This window comes from Psammomys obesus, unplaced genomic scaffold (genome assembly GCF_907164565.1).
Source record: "Psammomys obesus unplaced genomic scaffold, mPsaObe1.curated_primary_1811, whole genome shotgun sequence".
Lineage (NCBI taxonomy): Eukaryota > Metazoa > Chordata > Mammalia > Rodentia > Muridae > Psammomys > Psammomys obesus.
In genome coordinates this window covers 19,381,807-19,409,082 of record NW_026596034.1, presented here as the reverse complement: position 1 = coordinate 19,409,082, position 27,276 = coordinate 19,381,807, and the positions used below count along the sequence as shown (strand labels likewise).

Below are 27,276 nucleotides of genomic sequence, written 5' to 3'. Positions count from 1 at the left end.
GGGAGGAATAGGGTAGATAGACATTCTCATACCAAGAGGAAGAAAGGAATGATGGGTCCCAGGCAAGTCTAAACTTCAGAGACAAACCAGTAATTATGAAGGCTCAAGAAAAATTGGCCTTGGGGAGAAGGCTCTACTTTTTAGATCTATTTCAGCAAAGACCCTTATTCTGAGGTTCACTTGCTGTAGGTTTAGTGGCTGATATAAAGGGCCTGCTATCTAAATATATGGTTTATTGGTGGTAACAGTTTTACTCCCTGGCTAAAATGTGTCTCATGGTTGCCTCATCAGCTCCATGTTGTGTTACTGCTTCTTTGTGTGTCCAGGATAAGACCAGAGATGCATAGTCCTTGACATCTTGAGTATCTCACACAACAAGACAATATTATTTTTGCTACCATCTCTCAAGTAAGGTGCTAGGAACATATTTTAGATAAAATTCATCCAAATTCTCTCAGTGAGGATTTTTCTTTGTCTGTCTTATTTTGTTTTTAGGTGTTGTATCATATAGAGCTATTATATAGAGCATGGAAAAGTAAATTTGAAATAAGCAATACAATAAACAGTCAATGAGGATTCTGATTAAGGGCCCCATGCAAGCTAAGCTGGTCATAGAAGGTGGATATTCTAGAGATGAAGGACAGGCAGGAACATCTGTAGGCTTCAGTGTTGTGGATGCTTACCAGTCAGCACCTTCCTTAGTTCAGTGCCTTGGCTTTCAAAGACAACAACTGTTTAGACACCCCAAATACTCTTCACCATTCATTCAACTAATATATGAACAGCGGCTCTGGGATAGTGAATGTGTGAGACACTTGAGTAGATACAAAGTGAATCCCGACATGGAAAGTCTAGATTGTTGTTGTGAAGGGGGAGTGTAAGCCTGTTGAAGATTGGCAAGCATGCTCAGCCTTGTGCTCTGATCTTGTTGCATATGAACAACAGCTATCTCCACCACTACTGTTCTTTGTTGTCCTTGAGTGGATCATCCCATGAGGACCTGTCAGCTCTGAAGAGCTCCTTCTCACTTTAGAAGGGAATGCATGGCTGTGAATCAAAGTACACATTGCTAGAAAGTTGTCTCTGAAAGTTTTCCATCTACCCTGTAGGGATTATGTTATTTCTAGAGCAAGTGGATGTGATATTCACAACACAAGCAGTTGGATAGCTCCCCAGATTCACCTCTGATATCAATTTATTAAACATGAATATGGTGAATCACACTAACCTGGTAATTCTAAATCCACAAGTTTTCCTGTTTTTCATACAGTTGTAATAGCTCATTTATCCTTCCTTTGTATGACTAGGCTACTGTCTTCAAAGAGAATAGTCTGTGTTATGCAACTGTCTATTCACAAAATAAAGTAATGATCATTTTACTAATTTCTACCACATCTATATTACTAATAATGCTTCTTCTTTTTTCTTTTTCTTTTCCCAGAAATCACTGTGCTTTTGGCTTTGTGGACCCGTGAAGACATTCATTTCTGTTGTTATTTGTTGAATGATCAATCAGATGGGTGGAGTATGTTATAGGAATTGGCAGCAAGTATCCAATGGGTGAAGAAGGTAAGATGGACCAGTTTTCCTAAAGAATTAACATGCTACTATGTTTGTGGATATGAGAGTTATGCCTACCAGTTCAGCCCTCATGTGTGGCTCAGTCTGGAAATTCAAAGTAGAAATTTGAAGGGAAAGAAGTCCATGTCTTCTTGGCTTTAAGAAAGTGATTATTCACTGTTGTTTTAATTGGTATCTCTTTATTGTGTACCTGTTAGATGTCACTCTGGGGAAGACAATATTTTTTACTAAATCTGTTATGGAAGAAAGTAGAGAGATTCACCATGATAATTCTTTGACACAGCATATGTCTTCACAGACTGATTTAGATGAGCCCTACAGTTCATTTTTATCTTTTTTCTTCCTCTTGAAAGGAATTTTTAAAACAAGATGTGTTGAATTCTACAAGAAACCAAAATTTCTAGGAGGCTGGGATCCTCTATAATGAGCCCAGAGGTTGGATTTTAATGCTATGGCCCAGCTCTTCTGGTCACTGACTGAATAACTTAAAGTTTCTGAGCTCTTCCTTGAGACGATATAGTGGATCCTTAGTCACTGACAGTTTTACATTTTAGAAATTTCCAAATCCATTTACCTTCATTCTGTCTATTTAATGGTGGGTGACACCATTCCCAAAGGTCATTTGTATCCCCAGTTAGAAATTTTTGTTTCAGAGATAGTCTCACTGTGTAGCCTGACTGGCCTGAAACTCACACAATGTGGACCAGGTTGGCCTTAAACTCACAGAGATCCATCTCCCTCTCTCTTGTGTGTACTGGGATTGAAGGTGTGCGCTGACAGACCTGGCTTCAAGATATAAAATTTAACAGTAATTCTTTGCCATGACTTGCTACTGTATGGGCTTCTAGATCAATCTATCCAAATGTCTGTGTACAATTGTGTGTTGTATATAATTCCAGGTGGGACATATGTACAGGACAAATGCCTTCCATGTATTTTCTTCTAAACCTTCACTGTGTCCTATATCCCAAAGTTCAGCGGGAGTTCAACTGTTTAGCCAGACTAGAAACACAGGAGTGATCCCTTGTGTCTGTCATTCCTGTATCCCTCAGGTAAATTCCTACAAACCCTACTTTCAATTATTCCTCAATTATTTTGGTTCCTCTATTCCAACCGACATTATCCAATGCAAGGCAAATTCTTCTCTGATACTACTAGCCTTTTGGACTGCATGGCTATCTTTCCTCATCAGTTCCACAGTGTTTCAACTTTCATACACACCGTGAGAAACATTTCTATGTCCATGTATTATAGTACTCTTCTTCTTCATTTCTTTTAAAGACAGAGATATGAATTAATTATGAGTTTCTTAAGAGACTTCCAGAATTCTTTAATAAGTAAGGCACCCTTCCACTGACCAAAATCCCATCTCAGCTGCTCTTTCTGCACATCCACCCTCTGCTATATGTTCGCCCAGGAGCGATCCATTAGGATACATGCTCATTTACTCCAGACAATAGCATCTCTCTTCTTTTTAAAGCTTAGCTTGGAGCTTGTTATTTCTAAAAAGATTTGTTTGCTTGATTGCTTTAGGTTTTTATTCCCCAAGATCAAGTCATGGTTGTCTCCTAGATAATGCTTCAGTGGCTGTGGATTATACCATCCACAGTAATTTTCACATCAGGTCATAATTGTCAGCACATTAGCCACTTTTCTCATCACTGTGCTCAAACAGCAACAACTCACAGGAGAAGAGATTTATCCCAGCTCACTGTTGCAGGGAACTGTAGTGGGAAAGGCAGGGTGTGGAAGAGGTACATCACAGCACAGATTATAACAGAGCTCATCACATTGTGGCCGGACCATAAGCATGAGCTCTGGATCAAACTAGAGGCAGACATGTTTTTCAAGGCATGACCAAGCAGCAGACTTCTGCCAGCTGGGCCACAGGTTCTGAAAACATAATCACTTCCTAAAATAGCATCATTTTCTGGACAACTAGTGTTCAAACACAGATCCTGTGAGTGACATTTTATATTTGAAACACAGGCATATACTTAATTGGCTACTTCTCCAGTCCATGTTTTAGGGGTCAGGGTTCTTTTCAGGACTATCATGTTCCCAGTTTCAAGCACTGGGTCTTACCCAGAGTATGCATGCAATAATTACTTATTAGACAGATAAAATAAATACAGTTTCAATGTATTTTTAGCAGAGCATGAAGAAAATGAACTCAAGTAGACACACACAAAGATTACTAAGATCAGCTGTCTGGCATTGTATTTTTGCACTGAGTCAGAAGCATGCTGTCTTTGAAGATATCACTCCTCCTTGCTTTATGCTGTAGCTACTATTATTCATAAATTTTGCAAGAGAAAACTGGACCTTGGAGAAGATAAGTTGTGTGTGGCAGTATGCAGCAATACATATCGTTTTAGTTTGTAGCAGTGGAATGTCTATAATTGTGCTTTTTTTTTTTTACCAGTCCCCTCTTCCATCTTTCCTCTGGACGAATCTGCTAAATTCTGGGCAAAAGCATTTCTTCTACATAGGGTTGCTTCTTCAGCCTTCAGAAAGGACTGTTAAAAAGACAGTCATCTAGCCACTGTGTATGCAACATGTAAATCTTTGGAGATTTCCCAGATCTATGAGTCTCATATATTAATGAGAGTCTGTTTGGGGAGAGAATTTCCATTTGAGAAGTCTTCAATGCCTCCCATGCTCTGGTTAACAGTTGCTAGGAAAACAAAAACACAAACAAAACCCACAATGCTTGAAAGCATCAGCAGTGGAAGCAAAGCCTCACCTCCCTGCAAAGCTGTAGCCCAATTAGGAAACTGCAAGGCTGGGATGGGCTGCTCCTGTGTTTGATTATTCTGCACTCCTTTGCACTGATGCCTGGTTCAGCAGGTGACATGCATCCCCCTGTGGTTGTGCCGGTGAATGCTAATCATCTCGTTTCCGCCAAGATGGATAGCCCTCTTCATTTTCATCAGCCCTCTGAATTCTTCAGTAGGATGTGCTAGTGACATTTTCTATTTTTCTCAATAGTGGGGACACATAGAGTGAGGCTCCAATGAAACAGAGTCAAAAGTTAAATAAAAAGCACTTTTAGGAAATCTGTTAGATATTCTTTTCCACCTAGAAATTAAAACCACTACTTTCTTTGGGAATTTTGCATCACTTTTATCCAAGGCAAGGGAGCAAAATATTCTTATGCTTCCCAAAAAAATGATTGAGACATGGGGCCTGCTGCCCACAAATCCCTACTTAAAGTAAAAATAACATCTGCTACCACCACAAGAGACAGTGGCACCGGTAGAATAGATGCTTGGACTCTTTAGGAGAGTGTTCTGATTTTAAGGAAAGGGCTTTCATGTCTCAGGGGAGAAAACAGCTTGTTAATGATTGTCTTCTAGAAACAACAAAGCAATATAAACCACAAGCTTCACTCAAGACTTAGTACGCAACTTTGGTGGCTCCGATGAATCTACAAACCCATCCATTTGCCTTACCCTGACTCCTAATACATATGGATTTTCAAGTTTCTTGATTGGGTCCCTGTGATTTGCCACAAACACAAGTAGAGATGAAAAAGACATGCTCCATATTTAAATGATGCTTGCAGCCAAGTAGATCTCTCTGATGTACTCAAATCTGAGTGGCAAGGGAACAGAAGAGAGACTTTCAGCACAAGGTAGAGACAAGGCCAGGTTCATAGGAAGAGATCTTAGGCTAACCTCTGGAAAATCCCTGGAGCTTTCCTTCAACTCCTACCCTATCTGTAGCTTAGATACTATTCTCACTTCACCAGAGGAATTTCCCAGGTGGCTATAGGGTATATGGCAGCCCTGCAGCCCTGCTGGGTGTTTAATAGGTCACCGGGGCCTGCAAATGAATGTCTTAGAGATGTGAAAGGGAAGTGTCCTCTGCTGAAGAGGCCTGCAAGCACACTCACACCCTGCTGAGTAACAATCAGCAGGGGCTTCAGGTCACAGGTCAGCCATTACTTCTCATTTGCATAGAAGTCAATTCCAGAAAGCTGCTTGGAGGGCAGCTCACCTGTGCTGCCAAATCCACCAGGCTCTGAATTGTCGCTGACAGCTCTAAATGCTGGCAGCCTGCTGCTGTGTCCTCTGCACCTGCTGGGGCTGTCTGAGAATGCACATTTCCTATTTTGGGATGTAGGCCACCGTGGAGAAGGAGGCCAAGTATCTATCTGAAGCCAGTGTCACCGAAATCATAAACAGACACTCCATTCACTTGTTGACTATATACTGCGGCTTTTCTCTTGGAAATGTGTAAGGTGACAGCTATTCCTGATTCAAGGAATGATTGCATGGTGCTCTACAGGCTAGGCGAAGTGAGCATCTTACCCCTCAAAGAACTCTACTCTAAAGGATTTGCTTACACCAAAGTACAGATGCTTTGTCTTGCTTTATTTAACTCACAACACACAAAAGGGCCATTTTTAATAATAACTGCCTGATGTTTATTGAACATTGTTATGTCAGGCTCTGTCTTACACAATCTGCAGTTATTATCTTGTTTGATGTTGCCCGAAACTTTGAAGGTTATATTAGGTGCTCTGGTAAATGAGGATACGGAGGTTCACAGGAGCTGAAGAACATGCAGAGGGCCACAGGGTTGACAATGGCTAGGATGGTTCTTTGCCTCCGGTGTCTCCTAGCCATCAATTTGCCTCTTTTGTACGTAACTGTTATTTTCAATCAACTGGCATGGAAGAAAGTTAGAGGATATTTCTTGCAATTATTTTGGTATGGTCATGTTTCAAAACTCTGTAAGAAATTTTAAACTTACATCATGGGTTCCAGCACCAACAAGTTTCTGGGCAGTCATTCTTTGCAACCTTCTTTCACATATGAGACTTATTTTATATCTCGGGTTAGGCTGTGAAGCTGCAGTAAAAATCAAATATTCACGGATGAATATGACAATGAAGCTAAACTCGTACCATTAAAGAGCTCTGACTGGCAGAGCTGTGCCCTGATGTGAGGCTGGCAGACAGACAACCTGGACACAGTCACATCTATTAATACCACACACAGAGAAGGGCTAACTCCGCTAGACAAAATCAGAAGAGGCTCCCTCGAGAGAGGCAGCCACTGGATTTAGATTTAAGCATGAGTAGGATTGACCAAAAGGAGACGAAGGAGGGTTAGCTACATAAGTTCGGCCACTTTTGGTCAGGACTAAAATATTGTATAAATTGTTCCTGTGCAAGCAAATAAGATGACTGAATAAAGGCGATTTTAAACTAAAATGGAAATTTGGTGCTCAAAAAAATCTTATACATTTTGTGTGTGTGTGTGTGTGTGCCTTAATTTCCATCCCTGTAGGCAACCATTATGTTTGGTTTGATACATTACTATCCATAGAATTTCTAAGCAGTTACAGGAACATACATTTAAATGGCCATTTATGTTCAAGGTGACACACAACTGCACTCTTTTGCATTGTGTTCTACATCACAATAAAAACAAACAAACAAAAAATCCTATCTTCTCTTACTTGTACCTGTTTAGGCTAAAACACATTGGTTTATTATTAAAACATTTCAAACCTAAGGAAGAATTTTAAAAAATACTACAAGAAATCCTCATGAACCTTTTACCCTAGAGTCTCTGATGTTTGAAAGTCATTTGGTTTTATTCTAATACTTTTATGAGTTGTCAGCCCAACTCAGGTATTATCTTGTATGTCATTAAATCAGAGACCCAAGTAGGTTTTCTGTTCCCATGATCATATGTAGAAAAATAGCTTTGATACTTTTGCAACTAAAAGCATATTACTTGATATTCCAGAAGTAGTTGATCCACCCTGAGAAAACAGATGGACGGCAGGTACCATCTTTGGTTAACTTAATGTTTTGGGAAGATTTTGACCCTGACTTAATTGTCACTGTTCAGGCCAGGAGAGCATGCTCTTTGTGCTTGCCTTGTGTGCCCAGTGGTCCAGTGAAGCAAGATGCCAATTGACATCTAATCTCTTCATTTCCGACAACCAGCCATTTAGATGGCTTTATCTCTTCTGTTCTGCTTGTCAGAGTCAACACAGCATCTCAAAGTCTGGTGTAGGATTCCTTGCTTTGAAAGATCAAAGCATTTCAGTATTGTTCAAGTTATCTGCATATTTCCTCTATGTATTACATATCGAAGTATACTGTGCATGCAAAATGAGTACGTTGAATACTGGGGCAGGCAGGAGGTAACCTAAAAAGCGAATGTATTGGGGTTTTGTAGCCCTGTGGTCTAGATATAAAAGTATTGTTCTTGGGTCTTCATTCATTCTCTGACTCAGCTACAAGTCCAAAAGCCTTCAGACTACACACTCATGATCTTTGCCAAGACATGTTTGTTTGTTTGTTTGTTTGTTTGTTTTGGTATTGTTTTTGTTTTGTTTTATTTGTTTGTTTGTTTTTTCAAGCTTGGTCCTCTCAGGAGATGAAAGTAAGACAACGAGAAATATCTCAGTTGAAAAAGCAATTGAATGTGAGCACAGTGGGGTGGGATTTCAAGGGACAGTCGTTAACTCACTTTTAAACACTCAACACACAGGTATGCCTGCTTACTGAAATTAAGTTTACATAAAATGCCTTCCAATAAGCTCATGGTACCTCCTATTGTCAAGGAACTCATAAACTTAAGAAGACGTCTGTTAGCCTACTTCTGTGTCTTGCCCTTTCTTTAGGGTGGACCTTATAAGGCATTTTAGCTGTCCCCAGATAGTTTCAGAAGGAAATCAAGCTGTTGCTCATTGGCTTTCCATGGTACCACATGATTGCTAACACACAAAATTATCTTTACCTCTAGAGGCTACTAACCCAGATTATTCTTTGCCTGTTGGAAAGCCCAGAAATCAAGGCTATGAGAGAAAAAAAAGAGGAAAGAGAAAGAAAGGTAACAAGCCATATTAAAGGTACCACCAATTTTTTGTGTCTTTGGAGGATCCAGAAGGTTACAGCAAGACAACTGGCAGATGCCTCCATTTGGAAGCTTTAGAGAAAATTTGAAGGGGCCAGTGAGTTCATCCTTCTGAGAGGCTCTGAATTTTAGTATCTAAGCACCATGCCAATTGCTGTTAGGTTGCCATAGTTACAGTTCCTATACTTTTTATTTTATATAAAAGGCATTTAAAAAAATATCGGTCACATACATGTAAAGGCTAGTGAGTAAGTACTTCTCTGAATTAATGTCTGCCAGATTTCCCCAGCAATGTAATCTTACCCATTGCAGATACCATGCTAGATCTCTTGACACCTCTATCAACATTTCCTAATTTACACTAAATAAATGAGTTCAGGCATGTACGTAGGAAGTAGATTGCTTTTCTAGCATACACAAGGCCCTGGGTTCAATCCCTAACACTACTATTTTCCCAAAAAGATTGAAGAATATTCAGAAGATTGGTATGTATTGGCTTGAATCCTGCACATTATTCTTGAGCAATGGAAGACAAAAGCTTGTGGCTTGTGTGGTTTCACTCTCTGCAAGGCTTGAGGCTGGACCACTTGCCCTGCACCAGCCTTCAAACCACTGCATCAAGCAACCCTGTGCTGACACCGGCCTGGCCAGGATGGCTGGTGCTCAGGGTCATAGGAATGTGGAGAAGTCCATGTTTTTTAGCCTTGGTGCACTGCCACTGAGCTGCAATGTGATTTTTGTGGTGCACATTGTGTCTAGAAGCTTTTGTTTGAGGCCTAAGCTTCCAGAGCCTGCACTCTTTCACGAGATACACTTTCCAGATCATTGCCAGGCATATTGGATTGATATGAACCCTATGCACACTCTTTCTCATCTCCACAAGACCCCACCCATGCTACTTAAAACTCTATGATGCTTTGAACCTGATGCTCCCACACGCATGGGCTCATCTGAACCCTTTTTTCTAGATTTGAGCATAAAAGCTTCTCTTCTCTCAGGAGTTCAGATCCTGTGAGATAGCTGAGCACTTCTTACCTCAATTCACAGAGATCTTGGTCCCTCAGAATCTCACTGTAAGTTCTGTGAACTCTTTCCATCATGGCCCATTTTATGTACTAAAATAATGCAATTATGTTTTACAATAATTTTGGAATAAAAAATGAACATAAATTTCTACTTTAAAAGTTAATTTTTCTGTTCATTTTCTTTGCCCTTAGCTGATATTGTAAGTAACTACTGGTAATAGCCTTTTGCTAAAGACACCACATACTTTGGCTGAAGGACACAGATAAATCAATATCAAGCTACGCTGGAAATTTTCTATCTGCTGGTTAGATTTCTTAGTTCCAGAAAGTGTGATACAAGGTGCCAGCGGAGATAAGAATAAGGCTCCGCTCAGTGCTGGACCCTCACACAGACGCGGTATATGGTCCACACAGTGAAGAACAACTGGAAGAGGGTGGTTGCCAGATGCCAAATAAGGACAATCATCCTTTGCTGAGGATATGGACATAGGTAGGTTTCCTGTTTGGCAGTGTCTGGCCCTCGCTCCAACCCATCCATGTATGGGCAGTACTAGCTAGACTAAGTCAGTTATCTAAAAACTGACAAATAAAACCTGTGTGTATTGTTATATGGCAATAAATTATTTAAATTTTTATTTTTCCATCTGACTTAAAAAGCAATGAGATCCTTTTTGTGGCTCTGTACATGGATCGTGGGTCTCAGCCCTCTGCTTACTGTGCCAAGAGAAGTAAGTGCTGTGGCAGCTCTGTTAATCCACAGCCATTTATTTATCTTCAAGTCTGCAAGGTTTGGGAGGAAAACTTTTGGGTGCTTAATATCATTACATCTGTTGAAGTATGGGTTATATGTACATGCTTGACGGGTGGATGGTTTAAGCAGGAATGAGACATGGTCCTAACCACCAGACTTTCCGCTCTTGTTGTTTGGGCACATTAATCTGTTGGAGAGTGGTTTCAAACCGATTTTTGAAAGGGACAGGTTTTATGCTTCACACTAACTGCATGGCCCTTAAAAGATTACATTACATTTCCTAGAAACTTTCTACTCTAATCGCTTGAATTGACACTATTCGTTTGAATTCATCCCATTACATGGAAGAGCAAACTGAAGCTGAGAGGGGTTAATCAGAACCTAAAAACAGAGCTGTGCTTGCACACAGTCCAATGCAATATATAATATAAAACAAAAGGCAAAAAGCTAGTATATATACATCCCACTCACAAAACAGCGTTGGTATTTCTCTAAAACCAAGGAACAACTAAGCCAAATTCAGGCAGAATTTTTTGCATTTTCCTTTGAGTATTTTGTCAGCACCAAGATCTTTGAGAAACTGAAGCTACCAAATGAGTAGGGTTTCCTTTAAGCTAAGTATCAGGTATGTTTCTTTTTATTGCTGGAATAAATGCCTTGAGATAAGTCAATCAAATGGAAGGTAGTTTATCTTGGCCATTAGACTCAAAAATCCCTGGCTGCCTTCATTGCTTTGTGCCTGTTGAAAAGCAGAGCACCGTCATGGAAGTGCATTCTGCAACAAGGCTGATCACCAAATGGAAGGAAAAGCACAAGAGAAAAACGGGTGTTATCCCCAAATCCTGTCCAGACCATGCCCCAGTAATAAAGCTTATTTACCCTAAATCATACAGTGAAAGGTTACAGTACTTGCCTTAATACTCCCTTGGTAGTTTGAGTGATATTTAAGATTCATCTCTGTCACTATATTATGCAGTGCCCTCCTTACTACAGGATCTATGGCCATTGTTCTTGGCTGAGAAACTTCTTAAGCTTAGGCACTTCAAAGCTTGCATCAACTGTAGGTTCCATCTCACTTAGGACAATGGAATTTCCATCTCCTTGCTTAACACACATTAGGAGGGCTGAAGTAAAGGTTTGGCCACATTTTCCGCAATAGGGATGAGTTTGATGTATCATCTATCCCTAGCCCAGAGAACCATGCAGGGTGATCAGAGCAATTTTTTTTTTTTTTAAGTTTTAAAAAATGATTTCATTGTGCAAGATCGGTACCTGCATTTCTGGTGAGTTGGAAGGTGATTGATTTTCTTTTTTTTTTTAATTTTATTTTTTTTCTTATCAGTTACATTTTATTAACTCTGTATCCCAGCTGTGTCCTGATCCCTCATTCCCTCCCAGTCCCTTCCTCCCTCCCTCATCTCCACCGTGCCCCTTTCCAAGTCCACTGATGGGGGGACCTCCTCCCCATTCATCTGATCCTGTTTTATCAGGTATCTTCAGGACTGGCTGCCAAGCTCTCCTCTGTGGCCTAGCAGGACTGCTCCTCCCTTGGGGGGTGGGGAGGCCAAAGAGCCAGTCATTGAGTTCCTGTTAGAAATAGTCCTTGTTCCCCTTACTATGGGAAACCAATTGGTTATTGAGCTACCACAGGCTACATCTGAGCAGAGGTTCTAGGTTATAGCCATACATGGTCCTTAGTGGAGTGTCAGTCTCAGAAAAGACCCCTATGCCCAGATATATTTGGTCTTTGTGGAGCTCCTATCCTTTCCCCATCATACTAACTTCCCTTCTTTCTTATGATTCCCTGTACTCTGCCGAGGGTTTTGTCATGAGTCTTTGCTTTGAAAACACTGCTAGTTAGAGTCTTTCAAATGCGCTCAGTAGACTCCTGTCATACATTCAATGCACATCCCATCTGTCTTTCTAAACGAAGATTGATCATCTCATATACCCAAAGTTTGCTCAAGTACACAAAAGGGATATTTGCTCAACCATGGTTATAGCAGCTTTATTTGTAATAGCCAGAACCCAGAAACAACCCAGATGTCCGTCAACGGAGGAATGTGTACAGAAATTGTGGTATTTTTACACAATGGAATACTACTCAGCAATCAAAAAGGAGGAAATCATGAAATTTGCAGGCAAATGGTGGGATCTAGAAAAGATCATCCTGAGTGAAATATCCCAGAAGGAAAAAGACAAACATAGTATATACTCACTTATATAGACCTATAAGATGTGATAAACATAATGAAATCTGTACACTTAAAAAAGATAATCAAGAGAGCGGACATGGGGTAAGATGATCAGAGAAATTTTTACACTACCTCACACCCCACCTCTCTTTAAGAATGCCTCCGCTTCCGATGTTTTTGCTTTCGTGGTGTTGTGACCAAGAAAAATTCCTAAGAAGTGTCAGGATGTTAAGCTTCATCTCTATCCAATCTGTGACAAACTCTGTTGAGTATTGCAACAAGCTTCTGTGTCACTGAATGAATCTACAGGATTCACTTGCTCCTGTACTGTTTTCATTGGAGACTTAATTATCAGATTCTTAGCACAGTGCTAAGAAGAAAAATACCACTGTGACTGGGACCTCTGGTCACACAGAATTTAACTGGCTTCTGCTCTGGACGCAGTTTAATCCTGCTTCTTTACTTTATGTTTCTTGTCAAGCATTTTGCCCCTTTCCTTGAAGGAAGGTCAAAAGAAACCTCCTATTGCCTGGGTTCTGCTCATTGTTTCATAGAATAAGTACTTCTTCCAAGAGATTAGTAGTGGTGTTGCCATGACCTTGTGCTAGACTTCATTTAGCCCTATGTAAAGGTGAAAGATGGGGTATGGGTTAAGGGGGACATGGACTGGAAAAGAAAATGTATGGGATAATTATTCAGAAGAGTTTAGAGATGTGAGACTGTCGTGCCAATGGGAATCACGGACAGGGTCAGAAATTGAAAAGATACGATGGAGGAAAAGACAGGTATCAATTTGATTTCCAGAAATATGTAATAAGGGTTGAGATCGTTGAAGTGGAAGTTTCCTTGCCATTCTTATGGTCACAGTGCAAAAACCGCTTAGTGGAAGACAGCTGAATCAGAATGAAGCCATTTCTCCATTTATATGATTACTCTTTGCTCTGTCCCTTAGCATTACAGAGCATACCCTCTTCTTGTCTCAGGCTCTATACTGCCACCATATCGTCAGCCTTGAAAGACTGCCTGCCTTCCTGGTACCTTCTAATTATTTTGGGATTGGCTTAGATGCCCTTACTTGAGGGATTTTTTCTGACTTTACAGCTCAAAAGCCACAGCCTCTATTCATTTTGCCATTTTTTTTTATATTGCATCATTCCACCTAGCCATTTAAAGACTATCATCATTGATGAATATCAGTACTTTTCCTTTCACAGTTAATTTTTGTGTTGCCCAAGTTATCTATGAGGTCAGCAACCCTCAAACTCTGGAAGTAGGACCTTGTCTATATTCTGAGGGACAAGAACAATGTGATCCATACCAGTTAGCTTTCTAAATACTTATAGAGTGAATGACAGAAAAAATATACAAAGTTCGAATGTTTCCTGTCTGAGTCCATAGGAATGAGATGCATTGTTTCACTAAAAAAGAGACCTGGAGCTTGGATTCATCTGCATTTCTGGGGTGAGGAGAGTCTTTGGATGTCTCTGAGTTTCTCCTGGATGATCAGTCAGATGTGAGTGGTATGCAGTCCTGGAACACTCCACTCCCAAGATGCCAATGGCTGCATGATGCTTTCCCTATGTGTGCATCTGTGCATTAGCACTGGCCTTTGGGCTTTCCTGACCTAGCCTCAAGCAGGAAAGATTACATCTGTAATACTGTGGGAAATTGGGGCTGACATGTAGTATGGTACCCAAAGTGGTTTCACTTGAGCAAACAGAGAATAATAGCCATGCACTTAATGGCTTGAGTAGGTATCAATAGAAAGAATGCTTCTATAATCCATGTTTATAAAGCCTGTTAGCATGAATTTTTGAAATAGCACTTACACCACTTTATTCTTGACAAATGGTGTTTGTAGCCATTGAGATATTTTATTTCAATTATGTGCCGGTGTTACAGGGAGAATTCTAACAATAGCCAGGCATAAGCCATTTTTATTGTGTAACCTATCACTATTCTGGTTGTTAAACTCAACTGGACAGTTCATTAAGATGAAAAATTAACAACACATGTTAGGGGAAAATAATCATGGAACATGACAGCTTGTGGAGGCTTGCCCATTCAGGAATACAGACAGATGACAAACATGCTGGTCTTTGGAAGAAATGGCATGGGCCTATTACTCCTTATTAGGTAGTTTCCAAGCTTGTGTTTAAGGCTGTGAGAAAAAAAAAAAGAGCAAACCATATAGTTCATATAGTTGGGAAGGCTAGAGAGACTTCTAGTGTCATTTTTGGGCAATCCAGAAAGATATACAAGTGCTTTAAAGATTTTTATTATTATTTTTATTTATGTTTTTCATGTGTAGGTGCCCACAGAGGCCAGAAGATGGTGTCAGATCTTCGCCTGCAGGTTAAAATTACAGGTGGTTGTGATCCATCTAACATGAATATTGGGATTCGAACTTGAGTCTTCTGGAACAGGGATTTCTTTCAACCACTGAGCACTCCTTCTAAACCCCTTCTATACAAGTGCTGTAACTGTGGACTTTGGAGAAGATGTCAGTCCTTGAAGACTAGAGAGATGTTGATTAACAACATATGTCCTAGAAACCTGAACAGCTAGTGGCTCTGTGGCATGGATTTTGAGGGAGTGTGTCACATTCTAGAATTTGATAGTGAAAGAGGTGTGCATTGTTTTGGGATTACTAACAAAGACTTGACTTTCAAAAGGCAAATTCTGTGACACTTGAATATTATCTTAATCTGTGATTTTAAGGTGTGTAATGCACCATTTACATAACATACTGTTAATTTTATTACCTATTCAGAGAGTTGGGGGCTATGTTGAGACATCCTGAAAGGATGTAGACAGTGGATTGAGGATTTCAAATCCTACAGTAAAATGAGAAAACGTATATTCACCCTGCAGATATGAAGTCAAGTGCAAGATCCATTTGTGACATGCCTCAGAAGCTTCACACCTGGAGACTCATTTCTGTCTTTTATTGTTATAATATCCAAATTCTTCTTGCTCAATCCCACTGGTTCCAAGAAAATGCAGACCCTGGAATGTAGGCATAACATGGATGGGAGCCACAGACATGGGTTTTGTCTCTGTAGAGTGTTTAAACCCTACCTCTTCACCTCACTCTTTTTTAATAGCACCCCTGGGAGACAGCTGTATGTGTACCTGCAGAGGTGAAGTATTACCTCTCTGTAAAGACATAAAGCACAAGAGAACTTCCTTGCTTTTTAAGCCTGTGTAGGGGGTACTAGATTGTCTTTCCCAGACATTCAAGTATCTCCTGTACACTTCCGCCTCCGTTTTCAGCACCACCTCTCTGTAAACTCTCCTATGCATCTTATTTCCCTGATGCAAGGGAAATTTCTAAGTGAAACCCTAGAGATGTGGGACCCATAGAAGGGAGGGTTAGAATGAGATGGCCTGACTGTTAACTGTCAATGTGAGTGTTGCCTATTTTCTCCTTTGTAGAAAGAGAAGATATGGGTTTTCATTGTTAGGAGCATGTTAGATTAAAGCCACTTAAGTCATTATCTCCCCTGCATTCATGAGAGAGCTTTGATGTCATTTTCAGCTTTCTAACTTCAATAAGGGGTCAGATTCTCATCCTGTTTAGCAGGATGAGAATCCGACTCAGGATTTGTAAACAGTGCTGGGTTTCACTTTCTTCTAGGGGGGCATTTTTCTCCCCATGCAGACAGAGGAACGGCAGCTTCACCAGGTTTCAGCTGAGAAGTCAGGATGCATTAACCTAAGCAGTAAGATCAGAACAAAAGCTCCGTTTGTGATCTGTTGAGGCAGAGCCTGCTGGTTAGTACATGCAAGAAGCATAAATATAATTAGATCTTCTAGAATGAACAGGAACTGGGACTTAGCAAATGGAAATTTTAAGGAGTAAATGGCCTCTTTCCCCATGTCTTTTCAATTTGGTTAGCTTTAAAGGAACTACAGGAAATATGTATCTACCTACCAATCCATTGTTTCTCTATTACTATTTAAAGGATTGATATTCCCTAAAATAGGTCCTGGTAATCTTGGACCATTTTTCCCCCACTGCTGGTCTTATATATGGAGTAATGAACCCTAGAATCCAATCTTTACCTTACCAGGCTACTGATTGTGTACTAATCAATACTTAAATCGTTGGAAATTTGTAATTATTTGAGAAAGCATATCTCTGTTATACCTAGACCAAGGCTTGCCAATGGGAAACCTCCTTGAACAGGAGCAGAGCATCTGACACCCAGGTGTTTCCATTCATGGGATTGTGCAGTTACAAGTTGGAGCAACATTTGGAATCTAGGTCACATCTAGGATTTGTACTGTGTGTAAGAGCTCAGTCCATGTAGGTAGTAAAAGCCAGGTTTCTCCATGAATCTCAGCAGCTCTAATTGTTGGATGCCATAGACAAATGCTTTTACTTTTAGAAGGACAGTCTCTATGAAAATGTCCTACAGACTTCAGAAGCAGCATGGTGTGTGGGGAGAGCAGTGAGTCATGGTAAGAGCTGATGGACCTTCATGAGAATTTTGCACGTTTCTTACTTTGTGACTTTGACTAACATAATAGCTCTCTGGGGGCCACACTTTGATTTTGCATAAAGAGAACCGAGTGGAAAACAGTGATAGCCTTTACCAATTTGCAGGGCTGAGGAGCACTCTTGAAAGGTATTGCATTTTTTTTTCTCCTTCCCCAAAGTAACGCAGACCTCTGCATAAGAGATGGAGTTGTAGAAACATGTTGTCTTCATTATTACAATTAATCTGTGACTTCAGCCAAGTAATTTCACCCCATGGAGTTTTCATTGTCTTGTCTTTCAAAAGGCTGTGCTCAATACACTAAGAATTTTATCCTATTGTTTAAAACATCAGAATTCACAATGGTTCCTCAGGGAACAATTAGGTTGTATGGACGTATGGAGAGGGGTTTGTTTCATGTGAAGACGCTAGGTGTCTTTTGACATCTCAGATGCCTCCTACCTCCTTTGGATCATGGTCCCTTCCTCTATCTTCAGATAGCATCACTATAATCTTCTCTCAACATTTCCTTCGGCCTGCGTTCTGCCTGTTGCCCACTTATAAGGATCTGTGTGATTATACTGAATGCACCAAATCAATCCAGGTTTATTTATTTACTTATTTATTTTCCTGAGGCAATTTTTACAGTGTACCTCAGGCTGCCCTCAACTCACTGCTCTCCAACTTTAGCTTCCAAGTGTTGATATTGCAGGGATTACCTACCACCAACATCTATAATTTAACTCTGTTGGTAAGATCTCCTTTGCCATGTAAGATCTTATATTAAAAAATTCTTGGAATTCATCATGAGATATATCTTGGGAACTACTATCATTTTTATAATGGGAACTCAAATAATACCAATTTATAAGGTGGTTATAAGGATCAAATAAGATACTGCATTCAAAACATCTATCCAAGTTTCCAAAGACATAATAATAACTGAGAAAACAATTTGGGATTATTGATGACAACATCTGCTTACACACCTCCTGGAGTCAGACAGATCTCTACAGCTCTGAACTCTGACAGCTCTTCTCCCTGTTCAGGAATGGCTGGAGGCCATTTTAATCCTAGAGGGAAGTTGGTTTATAGAGAGGGTATTGTCTGTATGAAGCTCTTCTGGCAGATTATTTTGGCCAAATGTTTTGCCTCTTTTTTTGAGCCTGGGCTTTTATTTGTAAACTTGGAGATGTCAGTGGGTGGTGGGGTGTTGCCTCTGGGGCTTTGTGTTCCAATGAAAAATCTATGAATGATAATAAGTGGTCCCAAGAGAATCAATGAATGTGCTGTTGGTGTTATGGTAGGTTAACTGGCTTCCTACTACAAAACAATGAAAGTATCACAGCATGGAAAAAAAAAAAATGTCCTTCTTTGCAGCCACTGGGAGAGTTTCTTATTAGGCTTCCTCATGGTGAGTGTTTCCTTTTCCAGGAAAATAAATGCCATGTGAGACAAGTTAGCTTTGTTTTTGTTTTTGATGGAATGGTTCAATGGGTCAGTAGGACATGAATCAGTAAGTACAGTTGACAGTTGAGCATATGAATTCAGGTTTCCAAGGTCAGGGTGAAAGCTACATTTTTTTTTTCTCGAGACAGGGTTTCTCTGTAAATCCCTGGACTCACTTTATAGATCAGACTGACCTCAAATTCACGGAGAATCACCCTTCTCTGCTTCCTGGAGTGTTGGGATTTCAGGCATGTGCCACTATGCCTGGCTAAAGCTGAATTTTTCTATTAAGAAAAATATATATATATTCTCTGTAAATATATTATTAAATGGGGACAATGTGAAAAGAGGAGAAAACTCACAGAGATTTCAAATGTTTGCTGCATACGTTCCTTATATTTAGTTCCAATGAATTTAGCAATTATGAGGAAGAGAAACAAATAAATATCCAGTCATTGCCTAGTACTTGAAGCTGCTGACACAAAGAAGGGCTTGAACTGATACTTCACATCCAAACAGACCTTGTGGATCTTCAGTGAGGGATCTGCCTTCACCAAGGTGTCATGCTTCTCCCTCGTGGGACAACACACATGGCAGGCCTTAGGATGCAAATCTGCTGGCCCCTTGATGCCTCTATTTTCTCCCAACTGACGGATGCCCAAGGCCATGGTATATTTTGATATTCTGCATCAATGTGTTCTTTTTAAAAAACATCTTCATCTGACCAGTAATTCTAGCTCTGCTATGTGTCTTACTATCTTAAATTACTTTCTTTCCTGTTGTTTTATGACGAGTCAAGTGACAGCTTGATTGAAAACAGTGACTTAAGCATCTGAGTGTCTTTTGTTATGTTTTAAGTTCATCCACTATGAAGGGTGGAATTGTTCCTGTGAGTTATCTTGAACACTTTTTGGTTCAGTTTTGGTAGAATATGTGAAGCTTCTGAAGTTATCAGGACACATTACTTTGCAGATCGCTAGAATATGCCTCAACATGAATTGTGGTAAGCAATGATGTGTTCCCCCCCGAAGAGATGGGCTGGAGTTTATTTTGTGACCTGATTTTATATCTGTCAGTGCATTTGAATACAGTGATTTCTGGTGTTTGCACAAAACTGATTTCTTTCAAGAGAAAGAACCATCTAGCATGGAAGACAATATCTAAGGTTCCTTCTCCTACAAGCAGTGGTAGCTCAATTTTAGCATCTCTTAATTGTCTAGCCATCCAGAGTTTGACCCTCTGTGTCAAACTCCACATCATACCTGGGAAAAGACACAGGGTAAAGCAAAAAATTCAGAGGGCAGAGGACAAATGAAAATAACATGACTGTTAAAGAGGCTGTACAAATTAGGCAATTTGCCAAAATCAAATCACTAAAAATAAAACCTTTAAGATAGGTTGACCAGGACCACAGTGATATAGTTTTGGATGGGTTTTATTTTTCTTTTTTCTTTTTTTTAAATTTTTTAAAATTTTTTATTAATTACACTTTATTCATTTTGTATCCCCCCATAAGCCCCTCCCTCCTCCCCTCCCGATCCCACCCTCCCTCCCCTTTCTGCATGCATGCCACTCCCCAAGTCCACTGATAGGGGAGGTTCTCCTCTCCTTTCTGATCTTAGTCTATCAGTTCTCATCAAAAGTGGCTGCATTGTCCTCTACTGTGGCCTGGTAAGACTTCTCCCCCCTCAGGGGGAGGTGATCAATGAGCAGGCCAATCAGATTATGTCAGAGGCAGTCCCTCTTCTTATTACTATGTAATCCACTTGGACACTGAACTGCCATGGGCTACATCTGTGCAGGGGTTCTAGGATATCTCCACGAATGAGTCTCTGGGACATTCCCTGTGTTCAAATTATCTTGTTCTGTTGCTCTCCTTGTGGAGTTCCCGTTCCCTCCAGCTCTTACTATTTCCCACTTCTTACATAAAATTCCATGCACTCTGCCCATCAGTTGGCCATCAGACTCAGCATCTGCTTTGACAGTCTATACTGCAGAGGCTTTCAGAGGCCCTCTGTGGCAGGTTCCAAGGTTGTTTCCTGTTTTCTTTTTTTTCTGATGTCCATCCTCTTTGCCTTTCAGGATGGGGATTGAACATTTTAGTTAGGGTCCTCTCTTTTGCTTAGTTTCTTTAGATGTACAGATTTTAGTGGGTTTATTCTATGTTGTATGTTTATATGAGTGAGTATATACCATGCATGGCTTTTTGCTTCTGGGACAACTCACTCAGGATGATCCTTTCCAGATCCCACCATTTAACTGCAAATTTCATGATTTCCTTATTTTTCATTGCTGAGTAATACCCCATTGTATAGATGTACCACAGTTTCTGCATCCATTCTTCAGTTGAGGGGCATCTGGGCTGTTTCCAGCTTCTGGCTATTACAAATAAAGCTGCTACAAACATGGTTGAGCAAATGTCCTTTTTGTGTACTTGAGCCTCTTTTAGGTATATGCCTAGGAGTGGTATGGCTGGATCTTGAGGAAGCGCTATTCCTAGTTGTCTGAGAAAGCACCAGATTGATTTCCAAAGTGGTTGTACAAGTTTACATTCCCACCAGCAATGGAGGAGGGTTCTCCTTTCTCCACAACCTCTCCAGCATGTGTTGTCCCTTGAGTTTTTCATCTTGGCCATTCTGATGGGTGTAAGGTGAAATCTCAGGGTTGTTTTGATTTGCATTTTCCCTGATGGCTAATGAGGTTGAACATTTTTTTTAAGTGCTTCTCTGCCATTCGATATGGGTTTTATAAACTTGTAATGCTTCAAATTCTTCATCTATAAGAAGTGAATAACATGTGTTTCAGAAACCCATAAAACTGTGCCTACATTAATGAGAATAGTGTGCCGAGCACTTTGCACAGTACTGAACATCAACTGCAAGTCACTGCCGTCACCAGCTTTGTCATTCTACACATCAGAGGGACTGAAAACTTGTCTCCATGGGAGTGAATAGCCCTTTTCATTTCCTGAGAAACAATTTCCAGCATCAGCTCCATTCTCAAATAGCATCTATCCACTTATTAGCATCTGAGCACTAAAGACCATATCTGACTTAGTCTTCACTCCATTGATTAAATGAGAAGAAAATGAGCCTCACCTTTGTCAGTCAGCTGATGTGTAAAATGATCAAATATTTAGAAAAGTCCTTGTCAATCACCAAGTACTCTAGAACATGAGATACTGTCCTGATTGCTCTACTAAAGATATTTCACATTGTGGATATGACTGGTGTTCACAAAGCACTTGTGTCCTATTAAGCCTGTATTTATAAATCATCAGCAGATGGGCTAGTAATGCAACCCTCTACTTTCAGCATCAGTACCTTCTCCTTAAGATCCACTTCCTAGCAGTGGTGTCCCAGTGGGTACTGTTGATGCTAGCAGGCCATGGGTCACAATAGTTAACTGTGCCATCCTGTGGTTCCACCAGGTTTGGATTTCAACTACTGATGCACTTTGTGATTCAGCCTAATGACCAACTATCCTTTGGATTCCACTTCTTCATTTGTCAAAGTAAGTGTAAAATTATCACCCTCATTGAGAATCTGAAGACAATAAACAAGATAGTGACCACAAAGCCAGGGCATATTACCTAGTTCAAGGGACTAGAAAATCTCCTATTGCAGCTGAACAGTTTTTTTTGGTTGTTGTTGTTTGTTTGTTTTGTTTTTTGATTGATATATAATATTTCTTCAATTTGTCAGGCCACTCAATAAAAGCACTAATTAGGGTTAGTGTCCTCCACTGAAGTTGGTTTCCCAGGAGCCCAAGGTCAGAGCCATAAGAGTTCTGCTTCTCTACTTTTAGTCCTCTACCAGCTCTCTTGGTTGTCAGGCTCTCCAGGTCAGCTCCAACATAGTATGGATTTGGAAGGTTCCAATGCCTTTTCTTGATAATTTGAGGAATGGGGAAGAGAATGAGAATGGAAGAAATGGAGGAGAAGGGATCAATTGCTAAAGCCAATATGCACAGTCATTCCCCATGAATGATAAAGGACTTTTGTAAAGTCTACTCACTGACCGGCCAGTTCCCCTTAGGCCATCTAAAGCCATCTAGGATAACAACTAAAGGTAATGTAACATTATTAAATTCAGAGGCTAAGAGCTTGATGTAGATAATTATAAAAGACATTGATTAATTGAGCATTTGTTATATGCAATATAAAATATTTAGCATGTCATAATATTACCTCCCTTGATTCTCAAATCAGCACACAGTAATTGCAGTTTTGAATGGAGACTTGCAATAAGTAATAACTAAGGTGAGTTCTTTCTTGGTCAGCTTTCAGGGAGCTGGTGGCCAGTAGGTAGGATGACTGGGCAATGAGGAGCATCAGAAAACTAGGCTCTTATCCAGTCTAACTGAGTTTGGAATTTGTCCCTCCCTGTTAGTATTAGTGTCTTTGTGGTTGCCATAGTAAGAAGTCAGGCTTGTCAGGCTTAAATCATAGAAATGTATTGTCTCTCAGTTCTGTGGAAAGTATCACAACAGGGTATAGGCAGACTTGGTTTCTTCTGTGAGCTTTGAGGAAGAGTGGGTTCATGCATTTCCCTTCACTTCTGGAATCTTTTTTATTATTTTTCAGTTTTTAATTAATTAATTAATTAACATCTTGGTCATAGGCCACTCCCTCCTCTCCTCTCAGTCCCACCCTCCCTCCTTCATCCCCTCTCCCCTATTCCTCAGACACACCAGCTCATCTATTCACTGAGTTCATCTTCCTCTCCTGTGGCCTGGTAGTGCAGTCCTATCAGAAAGAAGTGATCAAAAAGGAGGCAACATAGTGACAGCACATGTTAGTAAGGATGTGAAGGAGAACACTTCACTTCACTTGTGTAAACTTTCACAACTACTTTGGAAATCAGTCTGGCTCTTTCACAGTCAACTTGGAATAGCCTGACCATAAGACCAGGTTACGTCCCCGAAAGATGCTCCACTATACAACAAGGGCATTTGCTCAACCATGTTCAGAGCAGTTTTATTCATAATAACCAGACGCTGGTAATAACTTATCCATTCTTCAGTCCCTCAACTGAAGAAGCCTGTGGTACATTTACACAATGTATACAATGAATACTATACTCAGCCATTAAAAACAAGGAAGTCATGAAATTTGCAGGCAAATTGATGAAAGTAGAAAAGATCATCCTGAGTGAGGTAGCACAGACCCAGAAAGACACATGGTGCATACTCCTAATAAGTGCACTTTAGTCATATTGTTCAGGATAGACATACTACAATGCCAGACCACACGAAGATAAATCCTATGGCCATCTTAAGCTTCATGTTGGTCTACTAGTTACGGGTGTGGGGATATCTCTGACATTTCCAGAATCTTCTTCCTTGTCTTTCTTGGTAGCCAAATGCCTCCTGGTGTCAGTGCCTCCTTTCCTATTGTTTTCAGTCTTATCAAATTCGGTAGCTGACAAATTTGATAGTTTTTCATAACTTGACTATTTTGCCAAGATCCTATGTTCAAATAAGACCATGTTCATGCTTACTAGGAGTTAGGACATCAACATCTTTTGGGGGGAGGGTGACAAAATTGTCCTTGTCACATTTTTTTTTTAATTTTCATCCTGTTTTCTTTGTAGATATTCTTTTCAGGCACAAACTATACAGATTTGTGTCTATGTTTTCCTTTGAGTATTCATTCATTAAACACCCACTGAAATGTGAGTATATACTCTATATTACACTAGTAGGAGAGATAAGGCAACAGACCCTGTACCTCTGTTCTTCACCTTTATGAAGAAACTCAGGCTGATAACTGAACCAGTCAGACTTTTCATCATTAACTCCAAATGGCTTATCTAAGGAAAAAGTAAGTCCAACTTCATTTTTTTTTCTGAATAAATCTTGAGAGAATAACCACAAGCTCAGTATTAATATTTGATGCCTTTTATTTGCATGTTCATAGTTCTGACTCCTGTGTGACTTTGCCAAGTTCTTGCCACTCTGTGTGTGGCTTTTGTAGTCTACCGGCCTCATGGACCATGCCTAGTAAGCAGGGTGAGCTTAGCCAGGGTGTATCACTTATTAGAAGAGTGATTAGCCCCTGCTCTGCTTAGTTAAGTCTTACTTAATGGGCAAACGTTGCTTTTAATGGTCTTGCTGTCACTTCATCAGTTATTTAAGGCAGTTCATTTCACAGCAGGGGGAAAAGAAAGAGAGAAGGAAAAAAAATTTCTCATTTGCTCAAACTCAATTGGTTTGAGGAAAAGCGTGACTGTCTAGAAGGTGCCTAATTACTGCTGTGATCATCTGCTTATTCTCTATTTAGTCTCAGCATTCTTATTGAAACGCTAATCAGGCTTAGGTCTCACCTCTTGATGAATGATTTTGTAAAAACTTGATAATCGTCATCTTAGCTAAGAATGTCTGCATGCAAGTCTAATGCCGCCGAGGCTGAATGGGAGGATAACTAATGCCCTTAATTTTGCGAAGAGGCTCATGATTTGATACATACAGCACAGATCTGCAGAAATCAGAATGAAATTAATTTTCTTCTTTGCATTGGCATCACCTCTGTTAAAACAAGAACTACTTTTCTTTGGATGTTTTTGCTAGAGAATGAACACTTGGTATATGTGGGCTCATTTCTGTCACTGGGGTCAAATTCGGGTTATGCCCTTTTATCAGATGTCAGAAGTTGAGGAACTTAAAGTTTTCTAATTACGTGTGTCACACAAGGAACAGCAATTGCTCTGCCACAAGATTGCAAGGATTAAATATCATTCATGCTTCTCACTCAAGTCTAACACAGTTGGTGAACAATGCAGTGCTCACTTTTCCAGTGTGTTCTCTGTCTGCTTTTGCGCTTGCTTTCAAAAGATAGACACAGATATTTTGATAACCTCAGTCACAGAGACATTCTAAGACTGTGACATTCTAAGACATCCTAAGAATGTGCTTTTCAAGTTCTATTTTAATGCATGCAAACGGAAGCTGCATAACTGAAACAGAGCATTCAATTATTTTGACCCAGAAACACAAACATGATGGACATTTGGCTTATTTTTTCTGCATGTTTACTCAATTTACTTCCATTCTTGAAAGCTTCAACATATCTATTTACCTCACTTATATTGACCAAACAAGTAGAGTTATTATATTGCTATTATTTCATTTATCACTTATTATTCTTATGTGTTTTCACTCCCTACCCACATACATTGTTTTACATTTTCCCTCTTCTTTGAATAATTACTACTTGAGATTCATAGCCTGAATTCTGGTGGTCACCTGTACACAAGATCTATTTTCAATGTTTTATGTATTTGTTCATGTTGTTCTCTCTGCCTGGATTACTATTTCTTGTAACATTTATTTTCTTCATGTACTTCAAAACTTAATTCAAACATCTTTGTTTGCCCACTAAGCCTTTCCTGATTAACTGTCTGTTAGCAGCCTGCTTTCTGTGCTTTCCTCTGAACTGTACCTTAACCCTCATCAAAGCACCTTTACACATTGTAGTTGCACTTATCTAAGTTCTGGTCTGTCTTTCAGCCTACACTAGCAAGTCCTCTAACTTTCTTGTTACTAGCATAGCATCTCACCCCTTCTCTCTCTCTTTCTCTCTCATCTAATACAATAACAGCTTCGCAGCCCAAAGCTCCATCTTTGGAAGGGAATACATTCTCCTACTTTGCAGTACATGTGCATGAATATCTATAAGCGCTGCTTCCTGAAAAGACCTCAGAAGTTGCTCACTAATCCAGTATGGCAATGCTCTTAATGTGATATAAGTGATCTTGACTCCAGGATTACAGCATCACTTGTTTTCTGAAAACTGGTGTCAATCCAGAGGATGAAAGAAAACCCCTAATTCCTCAACCAATTAGCATCAAAGATAATCCTTTCATCCTTAGGCTCTTTACATTGCAGGTCACCTGTCAATAGGAAGGGGTTTTCTGCTTTCTCTAGAGAAATCAGAAATGGCAACTGAAGCTCTCTGACCTCAGATTGGTGGATGTGAAATGTTTTCAAACTGTCAGCTTTTCTCCAAATGGGACACCTTCTGTACTGTGAGGCAGCCTCTTTGGGGACCAAACAGAGAATCTTAGCTTCACAGAGATGAGAGCTGGAAACAAACTGACTCTGAAATTTGGAGTTATAGAAATTTAGAGTTAGAAGTCTGGTTTACCTATTTGAGTTCATTGTTTAGTTTTCAATAGTGTTGCTAGGCTATAGAATGCCAGCTAAAATTTCAATTAGATGGCATTATTTTTTTTTTCTACTGTAAATCTGTAAATCCCCAAAACTATACAGATATCTGGGAACAAAAACAAAACACTAGAATTACTTATCTAGAACAGAAGTTTAATTGGAAGACTTGCATTTAATTTTCTAAATCTGATTCTCCTTTTCCCTAGCATATTGATAACTTGGACTTTATTATAGAAGATACTTGATAAAACAAATATGATATAGTGTTTGAACCATCGTCTGTCTAGGGTTTCTGAGTCCCAAGGGCTATTTATTGCTAAAGTTTTATGATTACAAGGAGGCTGCTTTCAATCTTTCTAAAAAAATGTTTCTTGCAAATTGATGTTTATTGCTTGAATGCCTAAAAGGTTTTCTTCTTTTTTTCTTTTTTTTTCTGAGCATAGTCAGTGTGGATTAACATGTGCCCAAACTATAGAGAAGTGAATCTTCCTAATATAGTTGGATCAAGAATATTTATGACAGCTTTCTCAGTAAGTCTGGCTGCAAATATCAGGGGAGTTACTTTTGAGCATGCTACATTCTTATATACAATAATGAAAATTTTGTTGTGTAGGATAATGAGCAAGAATCAGAAGGAAATTTACTGTGGAGAACCAAACCACACTCTAGAATAAGGAGAAAGCATTAAAGGGGAAGCTTTTTGCTTGGTCCTATGCATAGAGGGCATTCTCACCATAT

The 27,276-nt window shown here is 39.8% G+C and overlaps 1 protein-coding gene across 3 annotated transcripts in view; it reads left to right on the top strand.

The window, feature by feature from the left end:
- Nucleotides 1-27,276, top strand: part of Cdh11 (cadherin 11) — a 160,981-nt gene that overhangs the window by 66,071 nt on the left and 67,634 nt on the right. For 2 of the 3 annotated variants that reach the window (XM_055621406.1, XM_055621407.1), the window contains exon 2: nt 1,442-1,569. The gene's annotated coding sequence lies outside the window, so the exon portion shown is untranslated. Of the gene's footprint in view, nt 1-1,441; nt 1,570-21,854; nt 21,883-27,276 lie in introns of those variants that run through there. The other variant, XM_055621408.1, reaches the window with a different exon arrangement.